The sequence below is a fragment of the Meleagris gallopavo genome, chromosome 1 (genome assembly GCF_000146605.3).
Source record: "Meleagris gallopavo isolate NT-WF06-2002-E0010 breed Aviagen turkey brand Nicholas breeding stock chromosome 1, Turkey_5.1, whole genome shotgun sequence".
Taxonomy (NCBI): Eukaryota; Metazoa; Chordata; class Aves; order Galliformes; family Phasianidae; genus Meleagris; species Meleagris gallopavo.
In genome coordinates this window covers 112,164,439-112,185,817 of record NC_015011.2, presented here as the reverse complement: position 1 = coordinate 112,185,817, position 21,379 = coordinate 112,164,439, and the positions used below count along the sequence as shown (strand labels likewise).

The 21,379-nt window shown below is 36.1% G+C and overlaps 1 long non-coding RNA gene across 1 annotated transcript; it reads right to left on the bottom strand.

The window, feature by feature from the left end:
* Positions 1-12,409: 12,409 nt before the first annotated feature.
* On the bottom strand, positions 12,410-15,880 carry LOC116217498. The gene is made up of 2 exons (XR_004162123.1): positions 14,300-15,880; positions 12,410-13,755 (listed from the first exon to the last, which is right to left on the bottom strand). It is a non-coding gene; the product is annotated as an uncharacterized LOC116217498 (long non-coding RNA).
* Between the last annotated feature and the right edge of the window lie 5,499 nt (positions 15,881-21,379).

Sequence of the window (21,379 nt, the reverse complement as noted above, 5' to 3'; positions counted from 1 at the left end):
AGAATACTTCATTTTCCTATTTTACATTTTCTGTTCTTCTCTAGCCACTTTCTGTAATGCTGTATCCACCTTTGACATTGGTTCTTGTTATTTTGCTTAAATAGTCAAGGAGGGATACTGCTTCACTGAGCAAAAAAGTATTAATAAGTCTACCTTCGTAACAGTTTTACTGTCGGTCACTGGAAAACTGGCAGAGTAATTGAATCTGGGAGTGACAGGAAAATGATAAATTTTTACAGAGAGAAAAAGTCAATACTAGAAACAGCAAGCGATCTTTTTCCAGGCTCTAGTTTTACAAAGAAATATGCAAGACAGTTTTTTCTAGTGAAAGTCTTCCAGAAATGAATCATAATATCTGTAATGTGCATATATATACTGTATTTTAACTGGTCTTTAGAACAGTGAATCTCGGGTGTGAAATTTTCCTTGTTAATGATCAGCATAAGCTATGGGTCTTAATGCAATTATGAATCTAAGGCTTACAGTCTATAGGCAACAGAGTAACAAGATGATATCATTAAACTTCTCATTTGGTTCAGTGATACCTATAGGGAATAAGCAGCCATTACTATAAGCAGCTCACTTTTTCTATCAGCAAAAGAGAACCTAGCATAGATTGAATTACATATTATAGACTCTTCATTCCCTAAGCTATGCAAATAAATTGTTCCAGCATTGGCACTTTCTTTTTCTTTTTTTTTTTAATTTTGAAAAACTTTAAGTAAAAAAGGCAGTGCAGATAGAGAAAGAAGCTTTCAAGATTCCAAGAGCAACCAAGTCCTCCAGACTCTTTGGGGAAGTTTTTCTTCTTGAAGGAAGACCCAACATACAAGGGCTACCATCCAGTTACCATCCAATTACCATCCAACATCGGATATCTTCATAAACAGGACTCAAGACCTACCCTAGGCCACTTACTCTAAGACCTGGGAGCCAGAGCCAATGCATGAAATTTCTCAGTAGAACTAGTGTAGCTACCTCCCACAGCCTCCAAAAGTCTCTGTAGATACTGTGGCATTCCTTCCTTCACCTCACTTGGGTCAGTAACCTGATGGGAAAGACCTAATACCTTTCACCTCAGTAGGAAAGCTGTACTTCATCTGGGTGGTATTGGGTTGTTAATGCACTGTGAAAGCCTAGAGCTTTCAGCCACTGCATCAATAGCATAAGCTATTGATTCTCAGCTAATGTCTCTTTCAGTATCACATGGTCTGTCAGCAAAGTAAATGGGCCTTTCCTAAAAGATTTCAGCAATTTACTTAGCAGGCAAGCAGACATTTTTAGTTGCCCCATAGTATTTTTCATTCTGGCTAAAAAAAAAGAAAAAAAGTAATTTGTTCCTTGTCTACACTGTCTTACAAGGCAAACACTGCAAGTGCCAGAGCAGAAGTTTCTGTACATGTTAGTTGTAATCACTGTGACTGGTCTTTTTAGTGCCACCAGTTCAGCAAATAATGGGCAGTGTGCTGGCACATCCAGCTGATTTTTGGAACCACAGGGATTATCCTCAGTGAATAAACACTGTTCTTTCTGTTACATGTCAATCAGACATTACATATCCTTTTAAAAACAGGTAGATATAAAAAAAAAATGAACTTATTCTCACTGGGCTTAGAATAAGATAATCTTTTTCAGTGCTGAAACTATAGTTCAGGGCCTACAAAGAGGATTTCTTCATCCTTACTTCATCCCTTCTTAGAGGCACTCCAGAATATATAGCTTTTCTTTCTATAACAAGCATTGAATCAAACAAGTACTACAGTATCCTGAGAGTAGAAAAAGTAATATAATGAGCTTTAGAATACAGTAAATATAAAAAGATAAGAATATTCTATTTTTAGGCAAAGTATAATAAGAAATAGAAAATTCAGTGTGACAAGGTTCATGTCAGAAGTAAACTAAAAGAAAGAAACAAGCAAAAACAGCAGCAAAACCCAAAACCTGGAACACACATTCTTCAATCGAAGAATTAAGAAACCTGTTACTACTGTCCAGTCCTACAACTGTCCTGTCCTACTTTTCCAAAAGGAAAAAGCAAGAAGGTTTTCACTGAGCTTATTAATCCACAGATACTTCTAGATATGGGTATATCACTGGAAACAGTCAACAGCATCCACCATCCATTATCACACCATGTAATACTGTGAGGTTTTGTCATGGTTTCATGATTTTTGGTTATCACTATTCCACATCATAACATCATGTAATGCACTGGGGGTTTGACTGCTGATGCTCAAGTTCCAGGTGCCTTTCCGAGGAGAAGAAGAGCTACATTTCCCCAGGGGGCTTTGCGGTCAGCGAGGAGATATAACTCCGGCAAGGTCACCTGATGCTCTCTTCTTTGCCTGCGCTTCTCCGTCTGCGCTTCTTCATCGGCTCAACTGGACTGCACTTCTCATCTCAGCGTTGTGGTGAGGCCGATCCACCTTCCAGACACACACTCTCTCTCTCTCCTTATATTCTGCTGATACTATATTTAGTAAATTTGTTTGTTTCACCTCTGATTGTTGCCGCTGTTTTCAATTCTTTCTAGGTCCCCTATTTTCCTTTTCCAGGGGCGCGGATCCGCGGATCCCTCAGTCCCTCTAGTCACGGAACCGGACCGAACCAGCCCGTAAACCATTGACATTCCTGGTGGAGAATGCGGGCAACAGTTGCTTTTTAGCTTTTTGAACGAATCTCTCTCTTCAAAGTTCTTTTCAACTTTCCCTTACGGTACTTGTTGGCTATCGGTCTCGTGCCGGTATTTAGCCTTAGATGGAGTTTACCACCCGCTTTGGGCTGCATTCCCAAGCAACCCGACTCCGAGAAGCCCCGGGCTTCACACAGCTATAGTGAATGAACAAAACCTTAGGAAAAACTAACAATTTACTATCTGCTTAATTCCCTTTTGCCTATTTCCTAGACAAAATTTTAGCTTAAATTCTACTATAATAAAATTATAGAATCTGAAGAAACAATAATTTCAATAAACTTGATCACAAAATGAACTTGAACACTGAGAACCAAAACAGAATAATTTTTCTGATTGAATGTTACATAATGCTGGTAGAAAATACCTTTTTCATCTTGTATTTCATTACTTCTGTCTGAATACAAAATTTCAATTCTAAACCATCTATAAAAAGCTAAGTATTCTTATCATGTCAAAAATTATAGAAAAAAAACTGTATTTTATTTTATGTTACTAACATTTCTACTATTGTTATTTTATTTTATTCTCATTCTTAAACTTGCTTTACTCAGGAGGACAGCTGGCCTGCTTAGTAACTGATATCTTACACCTAAAGAAGGTTCTCTACTATATCCCCTATAATAAAGTTATTGTGAAGGTAGGATAATTTCCTTTAAAAGGAAAAAAAAAAATTTTAAGGATGTTTTATGAGGATCTGCTTGAGAAACTGTGAATAGTGGGGGTCTTGGATAAACAGCTCTATAACACAAAACTGCTAAAACGAAAATGTTATTAAAGAAGAGCTAGTAACTGCATGGATATGTTCTCACCTATATACATTCTTCTCCCAGAATAAATTTTTCATACATTAATAAACCCAGTCTTAATTAATCTTAAGGATTGAGACTTAAAATCTGTTTTTTTCTTCATTGAGATATTAGAACTGTCTTTACATTTCACATCTGCTTTAACTAAGTTCTTGATGTCTGCTGGACAAAGTCTGTCACTGCTCACAACAGAGCAGCCTGCAGTGCTTTGCCTTTCAGGTGAAAAATCCACGTTGTGAAGTTTTTATCGAATCAACACAGAGGACAAAATGTGAGGAGGATTGATATACTGTTCTTCCTACAGTGCTTGTTTTATAAGCTGTTTCCCTAAACACAAGATTTCCAAATCAGAAATGGTGGGTGAGTAAAATAAAAAAGGCCTTTAAAAGACATTTAACCAACTAAATGTCAGATATTTCTGATGGATAATTGTTTAATCATTTCTTTAAAATCTCCTGTGATGTGGACTCCACTTCCTTTTCAGTAGACAGTTAACTCCATTTATACTCACCCTTACACTCAGCACATTTTCTTCTACCACCTAATCCACATCTTCTTTGCCACAAATTAAGTTACTTGGTGTCTTATTCTTTGGAAAGAATGTATTGCCTTTTAATTTGTAACACTCGCTGTATTTATAATTGATGACTGTTATTACAACTTTTCTCTGTTCATTGTCCTCTACATTAAACAGCTTCAGTTCTATTTTTCTTCATACAGGCTTTTTTTTTCTAGACCTCTGATCCATTCCTTTTCTTTGCTCTGGATTTGTTAAAAGGTCATGTGTAACCTGAACACAGTAATTCAGCTGTGGCCTTATTAAAATGGAAATACTCCGAGTTTTACACACTCTGTAGACAGCATAATCTATATATATTTTTTTGGGAAGCAATGTGTCACTGTTGATTACTACTCAGTCTGTGATCTATCTTATTCCCTGTAACTCATGCACTTTGTGCATGTTCTTAATTAATTGTTCTACTGTTTTCAGGAAGATTTTCAGGCTTAATCCTTAAGATTAATTAAGAAAGAGTTTATTCATGGATGAAAATTTAGGGGGAAAAGAATGCTGATAGATAGAACATATCTATGCAGTTACTAGCCTCTCTTCACTAACATTTTTGTTTTAGCAGTTTTGTGTTGAAGAGTTGGTAATTCAAATTCTCGGGATGGATCTAACGTATTGAAAAATGCCAGATAAGTGACAATGTAAACTGACTATCTTGTGTCTGAGGAAATAAGTGTTTGCAAAGGGATCTGCTGTAAACCTCGTGTAGTCATGCTTCAGTAATAGAATATTTAATTAAGTAGAATATTGTAATCTCTTACTGACTTCTACCTACAGTCAACTTTCCAAAACAAAAGGTAACAATACTGCTGTTAAGGAGCAGCCACAACATTTATTACCATACTGCATTTAGCCATAGAGAGAATGCTGTAACCATTAACACTGTAAACACAAGAGTTATGTTTTCATATTTAAAACACTCATCTGGCCTCCTGCATATCAGTTTACTTCAGACAAAATAGATTTTAACGCAGTACCATGAGGACAAAGTTGTCATTAATGGCTGCAGATTCAGATCTTGTTGCAGTGAGGGACAAAGATGAGACGGGAAAAATACCAGCAACAAAGGCATGGTAGTAAATATTTTAGTACTACAGGCTACAAGACTTTGCTCATTGAAGTACTTTAAAAATGTCTCCTTAACCATAAGCTTTTAGATCTCACCTCCTCTTTAAAATCTCCCTAGCAAATCTCCCTCACAACATCACTCCATCTAGTTCCATGTCTCCTCAGCAGCTTTTTTTCTCTTTGGGGATAATGGGGCACCTCCTGTTCTCCTCTCAAAGGACAGTGTGGCCAGAGAACAAGATGTAACTCCTCGTGCCAGGGACAAAAGTGCCTTATGCCCTACCCCTGATATTTGCTCCTTTCTGATTGAAATGTGCCCTGGAATTTACTGTGTTCTGTGGTGCTCTGTAGAAGCTCCTGTGTATGTGAAGGACCCCTGAGAGAATAAACAGAGCGAGTGCACAATAATAATTTCTGGATTTACGCAACTAAAGAGTAAACCTTTTCATGTTTACGGTACTGAATAACTGATGCTTCCAAGATCTGTTTTATATCCTCCTTAAAACATCTTCCCATTATTTAATCCTTCGGTTTATTTTACTTCAGCAGCTAGGCACATATAATCTGTTGCCTTTCACTGGTATTTGATAAAATAAATGTAGATCTATTAAAATATGGTTCATTTAAAATAAATTGTGTGCTTCCATAAAGAATGATTTGGCACTACGCTTGTACATAAAATGAGATGGGGTGACTAAAAGCTAAAAGTATTGCATTCAACTTGTGATGTGTTAAATAAAAATATTTTAATAGCTATGCTGAGTTCCTGCAGATAGGTTTTCACGCTATAGCAAGGCTCTGAAAATTTACAAAATTATATTGGTATTAAAACACATCTGAATGCAAAGGGCACATGCAGTGTTAGAGAGTTTATACAATAAGGACAGTGTATATACCCTGGACTGGAGTCTCCGGAGTTTTGGCAATTGCTATGATAAATTTAATACTTTCAATAAACATTTATATCAGTAGAAACAGTATACAAAAATATCCAACAGAATCAGACCGTCACATAATACTTGTCCTAGAGCTCAGAAATTATCCTAGGAATACTAATACATTATAAGGAGAGAAAAGGCTACATGAACATCCTGGGAAATAGCTCTTAAATGGCTTATAAGTCCCTCCGGTAAAAAATGGGAAGAAGCCTCCTAAAGCCAGAAAGGCTCTCTTGTAAGACTACTCAGAGTAAACAATTTTAAGATGAATTTTGTCAATAGGAAGAACTATAATAAACATTTAGAGTTAAAATAAGCCATTTTATTGGTTTTGTTTGAACTGATTTAGGAGGAAGCAGGAGAATACTCAAGATAGAAAATAATTAATGTAAATAATGCATGGGAAGCTTTTACACTGATGCTTCCAATTGCAGAAATGTGATTAGCATTTCACTTCTCAACTGGCAGTTTTAGGTCACTGGCCTAGTCTAGCATGAATAAAATTAGCGAATGAAAAATGGCAATCATGAAGCAAAATTAAAGAAAGGCGATTTCGAAAGGGAACTTTTGCTACATCAAGTAAAGAAGATTAAATTTAATACCTCATTTAATGTCACCATTAATCTGTCATTGCACTGGGTCAATATGTGTAGAGGCAAATGGAGACAAAGAGGAGACTCTGGGTAATGGGGCTTACGTGCATTTCCTTCACTTCGGAAGTTTGACTTGGTAAAGATTAAACAGATAGAAAATGATTAGTCCTGGCCTTTGCAGTGCCCTTGAGATCCAGGGCCCTCCCTGAATAACTGAGTAATCACAGATGATGACATTAGGCTCAAAGGCACAACACTTGGAAAAGCAATGCTCCAGTTACAGGTAAACTCCTTCACCAATGGTTTTCAGTTTCTGGCAGAGCTGAGTACATGGAGCTGCCCTCAAGGTGATATATTAAGTTCACTCCAAATCAAATAGTATTTCAATATCAGTGATGTAATGCGCTCTTCACGCTTACTGCTCTCATAGTCTACATTTTAAATCCATGGATAGATACACACATAGATACACACATATGTGCATATATGTATGAATATGCATATACATAAAACATCTCAATTTATAAATAAATTAAAACCCATCTGCACACTGAGATTCAGGTATAGGTTTAAATCATAATGAACTAAGTGTGAACACAAAAGCAGCTTCCAGAACTGGGTCACACTTCTTGATTCAGACTGCAGGTGTTGAATTTCCACTGTTATTTATAGAAAAGGAAACTAATCTACTCCTACATCTTTATAATAGTGTACTTTAAGGCCACTGGTTCTTGTAAGTGCAAGCAAGTATGAATCTTATTTTCTATTGATTTCCACATAGAATCACTGTTTAAAGTTTTCATTTGATGCTTGATCACAGGTATAAATGACAGCCATAAGACCACAAGAAAATCTTGCAATTGCATACAGAAATAAAAATATTTTTTGTTTGTCATTGCAAGCAAATGAGCATCAACTGTAGGGAAACAGTGATGGTTTGTGAGAGGTAAATATTAGTAACTTTTAAGGTCTTAAAAAAATAAATCTTTTTAATGTTTGAATATTGCCTTGGAGATACTGAAAAAAAATTTAGAGTCTGTAGAATCAGGCACAAGTTCTCCAATAAAACAAAGGTTACTGTTTCTAAAAGTATTAATCATTTTCACAAGATAGAGAAGAAATTTCTTTTACCTTTAAGGAACATTACATTATTCCACAAGCATGAAAAACATTAGATAAACAGTTAGATTCAAGCAGTTTAGATAAGAGTATAAAGGACATTTTTTATCCTAAATTGCAGAAGTAACAGTGATACAGAAACACGCATATCAACACAAAAATCCACAGGAATTTGTTTAGATCTTGGTCCCTCAGTTAAACCATATTCTTGAATCAAATTAGAAAGATATGTTAATATGACACTGTTAGAGATTCTGTCAAATTTAATTAGTATCACCCACTGATTATCTGAGAACTGTCAGAAAAATGTTTAGAGTTGAATTCTCCTACCTTTGTTTACTACAAAGCTATAAAATTTTACTGGAGAATCTGACGAAAATAGGTAAGTCATGAACATATAGTTTTGTTCTATTTCTCAAAACAGAATACCTTCCTGAGCATGAAAATAGGTAACAAGAAATTGCAAGAGCAAAGTAGACAGAAAATACTAGTAGCCAGTAGTCTCATATAAGATCAAGTTTGAATAGGGAAAAAAAAGTTATTTTTCAGTAGGAAACCAGAAATAAATGCAGTGAGTAAGTTACATTTTAATTCTATGATGTCACTAATGTGCACGTAGAGCACAGGAGAGAGGAAAACTAGGTGTACAAGTCTTAAAAGATAGCACTAATAAGCCTAGGTCTTTGGAGTTGTGGTACTTGGCAGGTTTGTATGTGATTGCAAAATAACAAAATACAAATATAGATGATCACACAAAATGTTTGTTCTGGGCTTATATTTCTAGGGGCTTATGCTCACCAAAACTTTCATCTTTTGTGCCAAAAGCATCAAAGCCCGCTTCTTGTTAAAAGGTAATATTTATCATTACTTCTTAAGAATAGGAAAATGGTTCAACTATTGGAGTAAAAATTCGTTTTCCATTGTTGTTTGGTTTGGTTTTTAGTGCTACTTGTTTTACCACAGGTAGCATGAAGTAAGCTAAGATGGAGGTGAAAAATAGGGTCAGACTGGCCTGTGCTGGTGCAGCAACAAAAGAGAGCAGAATTTTGCTGTCACAGCAGAGGAGAGTATGTAAGTATGTAGTGAGGGTCATGAAAGTTGGACTGTCTCAGACACTGGTGACATGACTTCAGATGGTCAGCTGCATTGGTGTGATGAATATACTGCTGGCAACAGAGCACATTGGTTCAATGGTAATAGAGTTGTAACAATCTATCGCTTTTCAATATTCCCAGGCCAATTTCAGATGAAAGAAATAAAATGGAGCTCTTGTGAGACAGCACAAAAGTTACATCTCATGGAAAAAATATTAGGATTGGATCTTTGTTACTTCTGAAAATGTGTGTGGTTAGGAGACTTGAATTATAAAAGAAATCTTTAAAAAGCGAAGATTAACTATTCTAAACATTACCTTGTGATTGCATCATAAAAATAAACAGGAAATACAAACATTCATATGTCTTAATTCAACATTTGTGCAGACGCATATCACTTATCAGATACATTTTTGTTGTGAAGTACCGATGTAATGAGATCTAAAGATTTAATGTATTGAAATGGTTTTGCCATTTTGCTTGGGGACCAGCCCTCCACAGGACTCAGTCTGCAATGCATTAGCCCCCCCCCTCCAACCAAGTCTTTCTTGGGCTGTAAACTACTGAGAGCTACACCTGTAATAAGATTTTGAGACTCTGCTGAAATAGATAAATTGGCTCAACTAACTCCTCCTGTGCTTAACTGTACCACAGCAGCTGACTTCAGACTCCTGGAAGAAACCATGCAGTCCTCTTTTTAGTTGCTTCATCCTTTTGGCTCCCAGTAACTGAAGGTAAAAATGCAAGTACTGAAGGTTCCTGAATCAAAGCGCTTTAAGTACAGATTTGCTGACGTGCCTGTGAGCTGTCTGTATCTAGGGAGGTTGAAGACTATGAGCCAGCGTTATCCAAATAGCTGGGATGCAGTTCCAGGGTCTGCGTGCATGATCACAAATAGCAGAGAGAATATATCCAGGTTTGTTTCTGACACGTAGGAAATAAGGCGTATGAAAATGCCTGCGTGGATGTAACAATTCTTTAATTCAAAGCCAACATCCATCCTGAAGCTTAAACAAAGATGAAAATTAAAGGCAGAATAACTCACAGGATACTCAACTAGAAGTCTGTAGGCAACAGGTGTTTAGCAAGCACCATTTGACACTCAGTTAGGTTATTCTTTATTTTGCAAATGAGCAGAAGAAAACGAATTATCCTAGGTAAATCTGTTAAGAAGCTCAAACAAAGCTCTGGGACAAAAGCAATACACTGATGAATTAGAAACAAAGATCAAAGCAGCAAACAGCCAGAGGTGCTCAGCTGCCAGGAGCAGGAGTACCTCATCCTTAGTGTGGGTGGTGAAATATGGGGAATTATTGATAGAGGTGGGGAAAACTGTCAGGCTTCAATATTGAAAGTTAAGGTTCTAAATGTACTTAAGGTACTTGCACGATATGTCAGGCAAACAAAGGCTGCAAAGCCTTAATTTTGGAACTCTTTAAACCATATAAATCTCTAAATTTCATTTGTTATGCTTTTTCATTATTGTTAAAAAAAGTGCCACAATTATTTTCAAGTTGTCACTCTTGCAAGTACTCAATTCTGTAATTTAAAGATTAAAACTGGAAAAAATTAAACAGCAAATGTATTACGTTATATTTCATGTAGGACTGAGAATCAGAAAGACTTTAGGAGTTTAAGGATCACTGAATCCCTTCAGACCTGGGCTCCAAAATGTCTTTATCTCTCTGTGTGTCAGTACATCAAATCTGCTACTAAACAGGCTGTCAAAATATGCAAAACACTTGAAATATTTTTAATCATTCAGATATAAAAATCCTTTATCTCCATTCCCTTAATTCTCCTAGACATAAGCTTTAAAATGTGATTTTATTATTGGAAGTAGTAATATATTATAACATTTCTTAACAAGAAACAGTCTTTTCTTAAAGAGAAAACTGTATACCTGCATTTTTCTCTTTTTCTTTGTCATGAGATGAATAAGAGACCATGAAGACATTTTTGTCTTGACTATGCTTCTTTGGCCCGTATTTCATTCTCTGCACTGCGAATGAGTATTTTTTCAACTACTGTATCAATTACAATGAAGACCTCCAAATATTGAGTACGTCTGTGAAATTCATAGAAGGCTTTTTTTTTTTTCTTTTTTTAATAAATCACAGAATAATTGAGGTGGAAAGAGACCTCTGCATACAATCTTGTCCAACCTCATACTCAAGCAGGGACACCAGAGCTGAGTGGCCCAGTCCATGTCTGGGTGACACTTGAATATCTCCAAGGAGACTCAACCACATCTCTGAGCAACCTGTGCCAGTGCTCTGTCACCAACATAGCGCAGAAGTGTTACCTGATTTTATGGTTTAACCTGGCAGCAAGTCAGCATCACTGTCCCTCTTCCAGTGGGAGAGGTGAAAGAATTGGGAAAAAAAGAACACAGTAGAACTTGTGCATTGAGATAGAAACTTTTCACTAAGAAAAAGAAGGCAAAAGGAAAATGATAATGGTAATGATAATAATATAATATATATTTACAAAATAATTGATACAAGGGCTTCTCCCAAAGTCAAAATAAAGCATCATACCAGGCACTATGAAGAAAACCAGTTCTGTCCCAGCTGAAACCAGGACATTGATGTTTATATGCAACTTCCTGTGTTACTGTTTGTGCCCACTGCCACTTGTCCTGGCAATCAGCACCACTGAAAATACCCTGACTGTCTTCATTGCACTCTCCTTTTTAATATTTATAGATATCAATGAGATCCCTATCAAACTTTCTTTTTCCTCAGTTCCATATTTCTGTCCTTCCTCATAGGAGGGATACTCTGTGGTGTACTCTCCAGTATGTTCACATCTCTCTTGTGCTGGGAAGCCTGGAACTGGACACAATACTAACAGATGTGGCCCCACCAATGCTGAGTAGATATCTGTACAGGCTTTTGTGGACGTGTTTGAACTTGTTTTGTTTCCAACTGTCCAGAAATAAGCCAGGTTGAATCCAATTCAATGCAGTAAATCCTATGAGCACATGGCACACACATATTGTACTACACAGGAAGGAACTTTGTTATACACAAGAGAAATGATGCAGTCTTTTCTCAGAGAACAGATCTGATGAAAGCTCAAGAAGCCCACTAAGTTATTTATTTTATCAATGTGGTCCATTGTTTTGATAAGTTCTGGAATATTGCAGTGTGGATATGCTGTTTTTGTCGAGATCACAAAAAACTACATTCTTCAGGATTTCTATTTTCACACTTTAACTGTCTCCTGTTTGACAAGACACTCTAAAACTACTATTTCTTGTATGTAAGTGAGAAAAATATATTTTGTGTGTGTTTTTTTCCTGATTCAAAATGAAACCAAATTAAGCTCTATTCACCTCAGCTGTGGCTGTATCAAATGGCTGTGAGAAGGGAACTGAAGGAGGGGAAGAAAGGATTATCTTATGCATATGACCACCTGTTTCTGACTACAAGCTATGTCTCGTAGTCTGCATGACTGCAAAAACTAACAGGGATTTATCTGTAAAACCAATACAAGAATTTCAGAAATAAAAGTCTTACTATCGAGTTTTCAATTGTTTTTACTTGACATTTTCCCTTCACATATCCAGTCTGTAGAAGTTCTCACTGATTCAAATTTAGTCAGTAGTCATTTGTCTATTCATTAATATCTATACTGTTCCCTTTCAACAAGCAGAGAAACACAGTAAATCAGCTAAACTTCTTTGCTGAATTCTCCGGGGTTACCATGATGCAAAAATACAATAAATCAAATTTCACGTGACATTTACAACATCAGAATTCTACAGTTTTATTGAAATAAAATAGTATATTTTGCAAAATTAACATAAGAGACAGAAGAAACTTCACTTGTCCTTTTGGCCAGATAATGCAGGTAGATTTAAATTTCAGTTTTAAACTGTATTTTATATACCTGTCTGCTGGCTCATATCCAACAGTCAGTTTGCCTTTTGAAATCATAAGAAGAAAATCTCCAATTTGTTTTAAATCACGCTCAATAAACACCGTAGTTGCTGAGATATACAGACTAAATACATGAAGTTCAATAGCATCACTCAGTTAGGTTCTCTTACTCCAGCTTGAATCCCTCCATAGACAAAAAGAGTTGTGAATCGGGCACTAAAAGATTTACAGCAGACCATTTTTCTGGTTGGGGTCAATATTACCTGTTTATTGGTATCTGTGAGTACTCTTTCCAGAACAAGAGTTATCTCTTTTAGAACCTTAAGCCACTGTCATAAAGCTTATTGGTCTTAGAGCAGCTGTTGAGCTCTGAGCAGCATTTCTTATTTAGGTGCATGTGAGCAATTCCTCTGCGATCTTAGTTAGCTTCACTTGTGACATATTTAGGGAAAGTTAAATCTGTCGAGTAATTTTGTAGGCATGTTTTTCAGTGACTTTATTGTGATAAATACAAGTTAGATCAGAATCCTTGGTATTTTAAAATATCTTGTGTTCCTATATGCTGTTCCTACTGATCCTTGTGTTGGCAGCCATCCTCTTTCCCGGTTCCCTTGGAGAGTTGGTATGTCAATATTATAGTAGCTTTATCCCTTCTCCTCTCTCTTCTGCTCAAGATTACGTCTCAAGAACTTGATCTATAACCCATATTCTTCTGTAATTCCTAAGTAATTTTAGGTTTTGCTTTAGTTAATACATGTGCAAGATTCCCCATATATTCACGGATATTGTTTATCTTAATGATTTTTTTTCTTTACAATTTTCAGCTCGCCCTGCAAACACTGTTGACATTACACATACTGCCTCTACTAACACAGAAAAGAATGTCAACAACAGTTCATAGTCTCCCTTCAGTCCTGGCTGTTTTTGGCATTCCTTCTTCAACCCATCTTCCTGACTTTTCATAAAAAGTTTCCATCTTCCTTTTGGCTGCATGAAACAGGAAAACCGGTCAGAATTTTGTGACCTACTGCCTTATCAAAGAAATTGAAATGTAACCCTACCTATTTCTATTTATGTTACAGGTCCCTTTAACCTGATATTTCTTTCTTTTGTCTAAGGCAGCACTTTCCACTTCTGCTGGCACCCTTGTTGAATTAAAGTTGGGACAAAATAAATTACCACTTATACAAAATTATAGCCATAGTTTCCACTATTTCCTCCATCTCCCGCTAGTCTATTTTTAAAGCTCCTGTGCACTGAATTTGCAGTGTAATTGCAACATGCTTTTGCATTTTTCTGTGAGAATTGTAACTGTAGAGTAAAATTCCATATTCTGAAAACAGAAGAATTACCCTGTTGCAAAAGAGATTTAGAACTACTAATTAGTCTTTGATTAATAGCAAGAGCTCTATAGACCATTCACTTATTAGCATTCTAGATTGATGAAGTAGCAAACAATATTAAGATTACTGAGCACAAATATTGAAATTGTATCTTGCAAATACACTTTTACCTCCCCTGTGCTACCTACCTGCTCTGTGTTTCCTGTCCCAACAATACTTCTACATCCGTTCCCTTCCCTCCTCCTGACAATACTTCAATGGCAATGCTGAGAGAGGCTATCTATTCTGTCCTTTAAATCCTTCAGTGGTTGACTGAATCATAAAGAAAGAAGGTCATGTAGAGGGAATAAATAAATAAATAAATAAATATGTAGTAATTTAAAAAAAAAAGACTCCCCTCTTTTCCCCACAAAATAATTAGGAAAGCAAGCATCATAACTCAATATAAAAATCAGACACGTTTAATAAACCTGAAATGTGGAATATTTCCACAAATTTATTATTTGTTCTGGTGGAATATGCTGCTGGCGTTTTTTCTGTTGCTGTTGCTTTGTTATGTTTTTTTCCAAAACCAACTCTCACATGAGAGGAATAATTTTTAATGCATTTATCAGGCCTTCTGATCTATTAGGCGTCTGTACTACCTAATGCAAGTAGTCCTTTTTCACTGATTTGCCTGCTATTTATTCTGGGTTATGATGGCAAGCTAAGGGTTTCACTGGCTTCTCTGCAATTTTTGAGCATCATTAAATCAAAATATATGTCACACTGGTTTTCTACAGCATACAGTACTGAAGAAAAAAAAAAAAAATAGAAAAAACAGAAATCAGGTTTCCTAGGTCTTGAGAAAGCTTGCTGTGGCATACAAATTAGAGTTTTGTTTCCTTCAAAAAAAGTGGTAAACCTTCCCACAGGAATACAGTTAAAATGCTAGAACTAACCAATACAAAGTGTCATACTGTACATGCAATGTATGTTGCACACTCCTCAGTTTACTCTTTATCCTTTCCAACTATTTCTTCTCCTCTGCTATATTTTTATGTTTTCCTGATTTTCTCAGATCCAAGATTTATTTCCAAACCAACAAAAAGCCACATTTACACTGAAACAGTTTTCTTATAGAAGCAAAATCCAAGTAAGTCCAACTCTTTTCATTTCAGGGAAATAATAAATAAGAGTACTTTTAGCAGTCTTCCATTGATTCCCACCTCTGTTACACTTCTACTGTAAGTTTACTGCACTTTAGTATAAAACAGTCTTTACCTATGTTACACATCGTTGGTTTGGTTTTGGCTAATCTTTATTTCTCATTCAGGTGGACAAAAAACCTCTTATTTATAACTTTCCCTAGGTTTTTGGTCAAGGACTATATAAGAAATAGATACAGCATAAGTTATGGCCTCCATAGCAGCTCTGGATTTTAGAATCCCAAGTATAATGGAAAATGTGTACTGATGCTGGACACAAGTTGCAATGAAAAGCATAAATATTGTGATTGATAGGCTAATATTGCTAATAAAATAATTAAGATACTCCTAGAGAAAAAAATAAATATTCAAAGTGGTATCATGTCTCTCCAAGTCTCTTTTAGCTAGCAGAGTTTAGCAACTGTTGGACTTGTATTGGAAGACAATGAGTATAATCCACATTACCAGAAGATAGACAGTTTTCATTGAGTTATAGGGAATAAAACTTTTGTTCCAGAAAGAATTATTGGGAAAAAAGCTATTGGAAACCCAATACAATTGGGTCTACATATTGATGATGGAAAAAAAAAAATTGTTCAAAAAATAACCAGTATTTTCTATATAGATAATAAAGGCTAAAGAAGTTACGCAAAGTGATAAGTGTGGTCTATTTATGGAAATTCAGAAATAAATTATAAATTCCCAAAATTTAGAGCATGGAAATTTTATTACAAAATTCTACTAAAGAATGATTGGAAGAGAAGTAACCCCTGAATCATTAGAAAAAGAAGGGAAAGAGAGAGAGAAACTGAAAAGAAATGTCAGAGATAGAGGTAGTGTATAAGAGGGAGGGAAGGTATAAAAATATATTTGTGAAATATAAAATTACTAACACATTAACTCTTTTGGACATCTTAGAAAAGGTGGCATTGCATAGCTTTTGAATCCAAAAATCTAATTTATTTCTGCAGTTCTCCAAGGAAAATTTCTGTTCTGATATGATGATAATCCTGTGTTCATATGACAACTATAATTGTTGAAAAGTACTCTACATCTACTATAAATAGGCATGTACTATATAGATCTAAGAAAATTACTTTGTACAAAACCACTATTTGATTGTATTGGAGGGCTTTCTATGAAATTGCACTACAACAAAATAATCCTTTTTCAATTAGGGAAGTGCCTAACTTTTTCATCTTCTAGCTAGCCTACAAACTTTCTCAGCTCCTCTCATCAATTTTGAGTTGCTGATTGCCCTTAAGAAGTGACTTAGGTTCTGCTATTGTCAGTGTATCTCTTTTTCACTGTTTAGCAGATCAATTTTCAGATATTTAAACTGTCTTAATTATTGGTAGCCTGTTTGGGAACTGCATGGCTCTTACCTCAAGAGCCATTCCTGTTACTCATGACTGACATTATGCTGAGTTTTGGTAATATTGCTTCCTTTCTTACTTTTAAGCTTAGCAAACACACCTAATAAACTAAAAACTGTAATGTCTCAGTCTTAGGATTTTCAGTTTATACAGACAAATATAGGGTAGAGAGAAATTGTTACAGAGCAGTGAACCTTTGTGCGGAGACACTGAATCCTCAGCATAGTCAGGTACAGAAATCTGGTCACCTGGCTCCCAGTTACTAAAATGAATATTGTGCAACACTGTCTACCCCTAAGTTCTTTATACTGCCAGATTAGTAAATGATGAGTGAAGTACTGGATAAGCAAATGTTGTGAAAGTGAAATATAAAATGGCCTTTTCAATGATTCTGAGCTGAGAAGTGACTTTTTTCTATGCCGTAAATATTTATGATGTCTTAAACATCTGGTTTCTGGTAGATCTGTGTATATCTACATATACTTTGCTGATGAGAACAACAAAACTATGAAACAATGTACATAAGAGCATCTTTCCTAGGGCCAGGCCTACGAATGCAAGAAATCTCATGAGAAAAATCTATTTATGAAAGATTTCCTGCTCCAGATTGAAATGACTTGGATGGTCTTCTCACAGATGGCTAAGCTTTCAGCTGCTTATCCAAGGCAAACAGAAATGATGAAAATTCTGAAGATGACCATCGCTACTAGCTACATGTGGTTAGTTGTCAGTTACCAGAAGAAACATTATTCTTGCCATGGCTTAGGAGCATTTAATCTGATTAGTCAGTGCTCATTCTTCTTTCCAAATCCTTGAATTATTTCTCCTGAATTGCTATAGTAGTGTGACCATTGCCTTTTCATTAAGATGTTAGTATTGTACATCACCTAAATCCTTCCTATTCTTTTGTAATTGAAGATCTAATTTTCTGTAGCTCATCCAAGAGCACTATTTATCTTAAACAGACCAAATACTGTAATAGATGTCTCTGATTTGTCCTTTTAAAATACTTTTTTAGCTCACTGTAAGGCTGCTTGTTTCAAAGACTTGAACGATATACCTTGAAAAACTACTAATAATTTACCAGTTATACTTCTATTTGGATTTTAGTGGGGTGAGGAGTGTTAAGCAAAAGTAGCAGGTGTATTCAAAATATTCATTCTAATGGTCAAGATCTATGATCAAAGGTTTATTTTCATTATCAGTTTTCCACTTTGGAAATATCAAAGCTCATCAAGTCCAATTCATGAAGTGCATAAATACTTGATTCCACCCAGATTCAATTAAATTACTTGCAATACAAGTCTTTCTTTCTAATGCTAATCTATATTGACATAGATTCTTACACTAGCCCAGCTGGTGTTATAAAATGTATGTCCTTCAACCTTTGCAATAAAGACATAGATGAAGCATTATAGTCTCGCAATATGTTTGTAATAGAGAAGAGTTCATAATTTAATCCTCAGTGCATATCTACAGAATTTTTTTTAGACAGTGTAGTTATCCGAGAGCTCATTCTCCCTAAGTTACTGTCCATGTATGAGCAAACAGCAGCATAACACACCGGGAATAAACATCTAATTAACTTAATTAGAACTGAAGCTAGTCAAAAACTCTACTGGTATGCAAAGATGAAAAATGAAGACTTCTGAGCCTTCCCAATAGTTTGCATCTTTCTGTACAGTCAAGTATTTTAAATACACAAAACTGCAGTGCATAGCACTGATTAAAAGATGTAAATGCAAAGGCCAAATCCATCAAGCTTGACTTTTAACTTCCTAACATGCTGTAGAAGGCCATAGATCACTTCACTGAACAGGATTTAAGAGATTAATTTGTGCCAGCAGTCAATGACAGGCATGCTAGAAGAAAATACTAATGATGCTAACCCTTCAAAAAGCTGGTATTATCTACATTGATTACCGACTCCTCATTAAAGATCACTATTACTGTCTTCTATAGTATTTCCTCTTCAACTTCCCTTAGAAAGTTTTCAGGACTTCCATAGTTTTTGCCATGAAGAGGAGAAAGTAATCTGATGACAAATATTACTTCCCTTAAATGCATCTTATTTCAAATAATGCACATAAACGGCTGCTTCCCTCAGCACAAAAATAATAAAAAATTCAGGAAGCAGTTCACCAGCTCACCATTTCACTGACTTTCAGCTTGCTCTCTCTCCTAATGCAAATTACCTTCAAGCAACTATACCAACATTTTTTTAAAAGCACACTCAATAATACACTAAACTTGAAACTCTTGTATGGATGCATGCAACAAATCCTCAATGCATTTTTAGAGTGACTAATTTTCCTGCATGAGACACACTCAACTTTGACATTAATCTAACCAATGTAGTTTGCCTAGTAAAATTTAGTTACTCATTTTCGAGTCAAATACACTTACTCTCCCACCAACTCATAGAGCAAGAGTGTCTCTTTACCCATTTGTAAGGATGATGGATTGGAAGAAAGGAACATGAGGGCAAAGTAGGTTATTATGCATGGCCGTTTTTTGCTTTTTTTAATGGGCTGTATTATAATAAGTAGGCACCTGACTTGGGAGAGCCAGACCAGATAAACGTCTATGCAGAGGACACACTCTCCTCTCCTCTTACATTACTATAATGACATCACTTCCCTGAGCTGTGTCCTAGAGCCCAGACTTGGCAAAACTGGCCTGCTCTCAGATACAGCCAGGAACAAAGAAAGCAAGATTAGTGTGCTTGTAGGGAAAATGAGCTGAATTTGAGAGTAAAGACACACCACATGGACTGAGTCAGGAAACAGGACAAGTATTGAATACTTCCATTAACTTCATGCCAATCAGATGTCAGCAACTTTAGTCTAGTATTAAACATCTTTGTTTTCCTTTCTCGAAGAAAAAGCCTCTCTTCCCAGAGCCCAGTTGTATTTCAGCCACTCAATCCACTTTCCTGAGGAAGCCCTGCTCCTTACTTTACTTTAAGATCTTCTTTGAAGTTTATATTGCTCAAGCACTCACTGCTGGGAAGAGAGGTGATTTTTATCGGTTGTTGGCACCCTATTTTCAGATGCCATCTACGTCTAGTCAGATGAGATCAATTGGGATCCCCCTCCTCTTTAGTCAACCATTCTGTGTACAGAAAAGTTGATGCAACAGATAACGCTGTCTCCTTAAGCCCCATGCACATGCAGTTGCATCTGTATGAATCCTTGTGGACAGTCTTCCCTTCCAGTGATATCAGTGAACCAAGCTGTAGCTCCAATTTATGACTGTCATTGAATTTAAAGAGAAATAAAAATGACAATCTACCACGTAGGAGCATTGGAGACTCGGAGCAGGGAAGAGGAAAAGGTCAACCTGTGGACAGGTGTTAGATAGAAAGCATTGACTGAGGTCTGTTTACAAGGATCACCCCTCTGTTCCACAAAGTGTGGCATCAGTGTATTAGAAGGGGGAAAATTATCTACTTTCAGGATACTAAGGCAGCCAAGCTGAAGAACAGCACAAGCTGTTAAGTGAAGTAACTTCAGCAGTAGTGTGAAAGCAACAGCATTCCAATGGGACCAGTATGTGAAGAGAACATAAAGCAATTAAAGCTGTACAATTTAACATCTAAAGTTAAAGCTGTGTCAGTTTATAAGTCTCTCTCTCTGAATGAGAGAGACTTAGAGATTGTGGCTGTGGAAATGAGCCCAAACTCAAGCTATTGTCTCAGAAAGATTTTGTTGTCATTGCAGTTTCATTATTGCAATAAGTAAATAAGGGGTAAATACATGTAGTATTGCATCAATTTCAAATGCAGGTTTTTTTCTGTGTCATAAAAAATGAAAATGAAGTTCAGCAGCTATTGCAACAGATATTTTTTAGAAGAATTCACTGAAATTTTAGAATCTTAACTAGTCCCAGAGCCAGTCTCTCACTGAGCTGCAGCACTGTGCAAAGCAGCTGTAGTCTTCCCCTGCTGTACAGCAATGCAGCAGTGGCTGTCACTGAGATGAGCTTTCCCTGAATCGTAGTTCAAGGACAAAGGAGCCACTGACCTCCTTCTCCTGTGGCTCCCTCTGCTTTTGACTCTGTTTCATTCTCCATCTCCATTTGTTGGGTGGGCTCCCGTGTTACCAACTTTCCTAACAGGACAAATGCAAAAAAAAAAGTCTATAACTTTTCCCTTCCAAAACAAGTTTTGAGAAAGAGCTGTTTGTTGACTTCGATTTTTTCATGGAAAACTTTTCTCCCCATACTTTCAAGTCTAGTAGAGTATAAGAATAAAAATGAAATAAAAAAGCATAAGATCCCTTTCCCCCAAAGCTCACAAATTTAACTGTTTCATTTTTTGATGAAAAATTAGCATTTTTTTTTCTGTAGAACTTTCTCTTTATAATTTCTGAGAGTTTCCAATACAGCGCCTCTATTCCCAAAGCTTTCAGAAGCGTGCATTGAATTTACACTTATTTATTTCACTGCTGCTTCATGTTCTGTGAATCTGCATTTTACTTTCGGGAATGTTTTTCAATGTAAAAGATACTATATGAATATTCAAGAGTACTTGCAAGAAATACATCAGATTCCTGTGCAAGCATTCATATCGAAAACATGATGCTAGGAATTAAGCTCATTCAACCAAGAAGCCAAGACCACAGCATGAGATCTGAGTGCAACTGAGAAACTCCTCTCAAATTATTAATATTTACAGGGAATAGCTGGGAAACAAACTGCCACT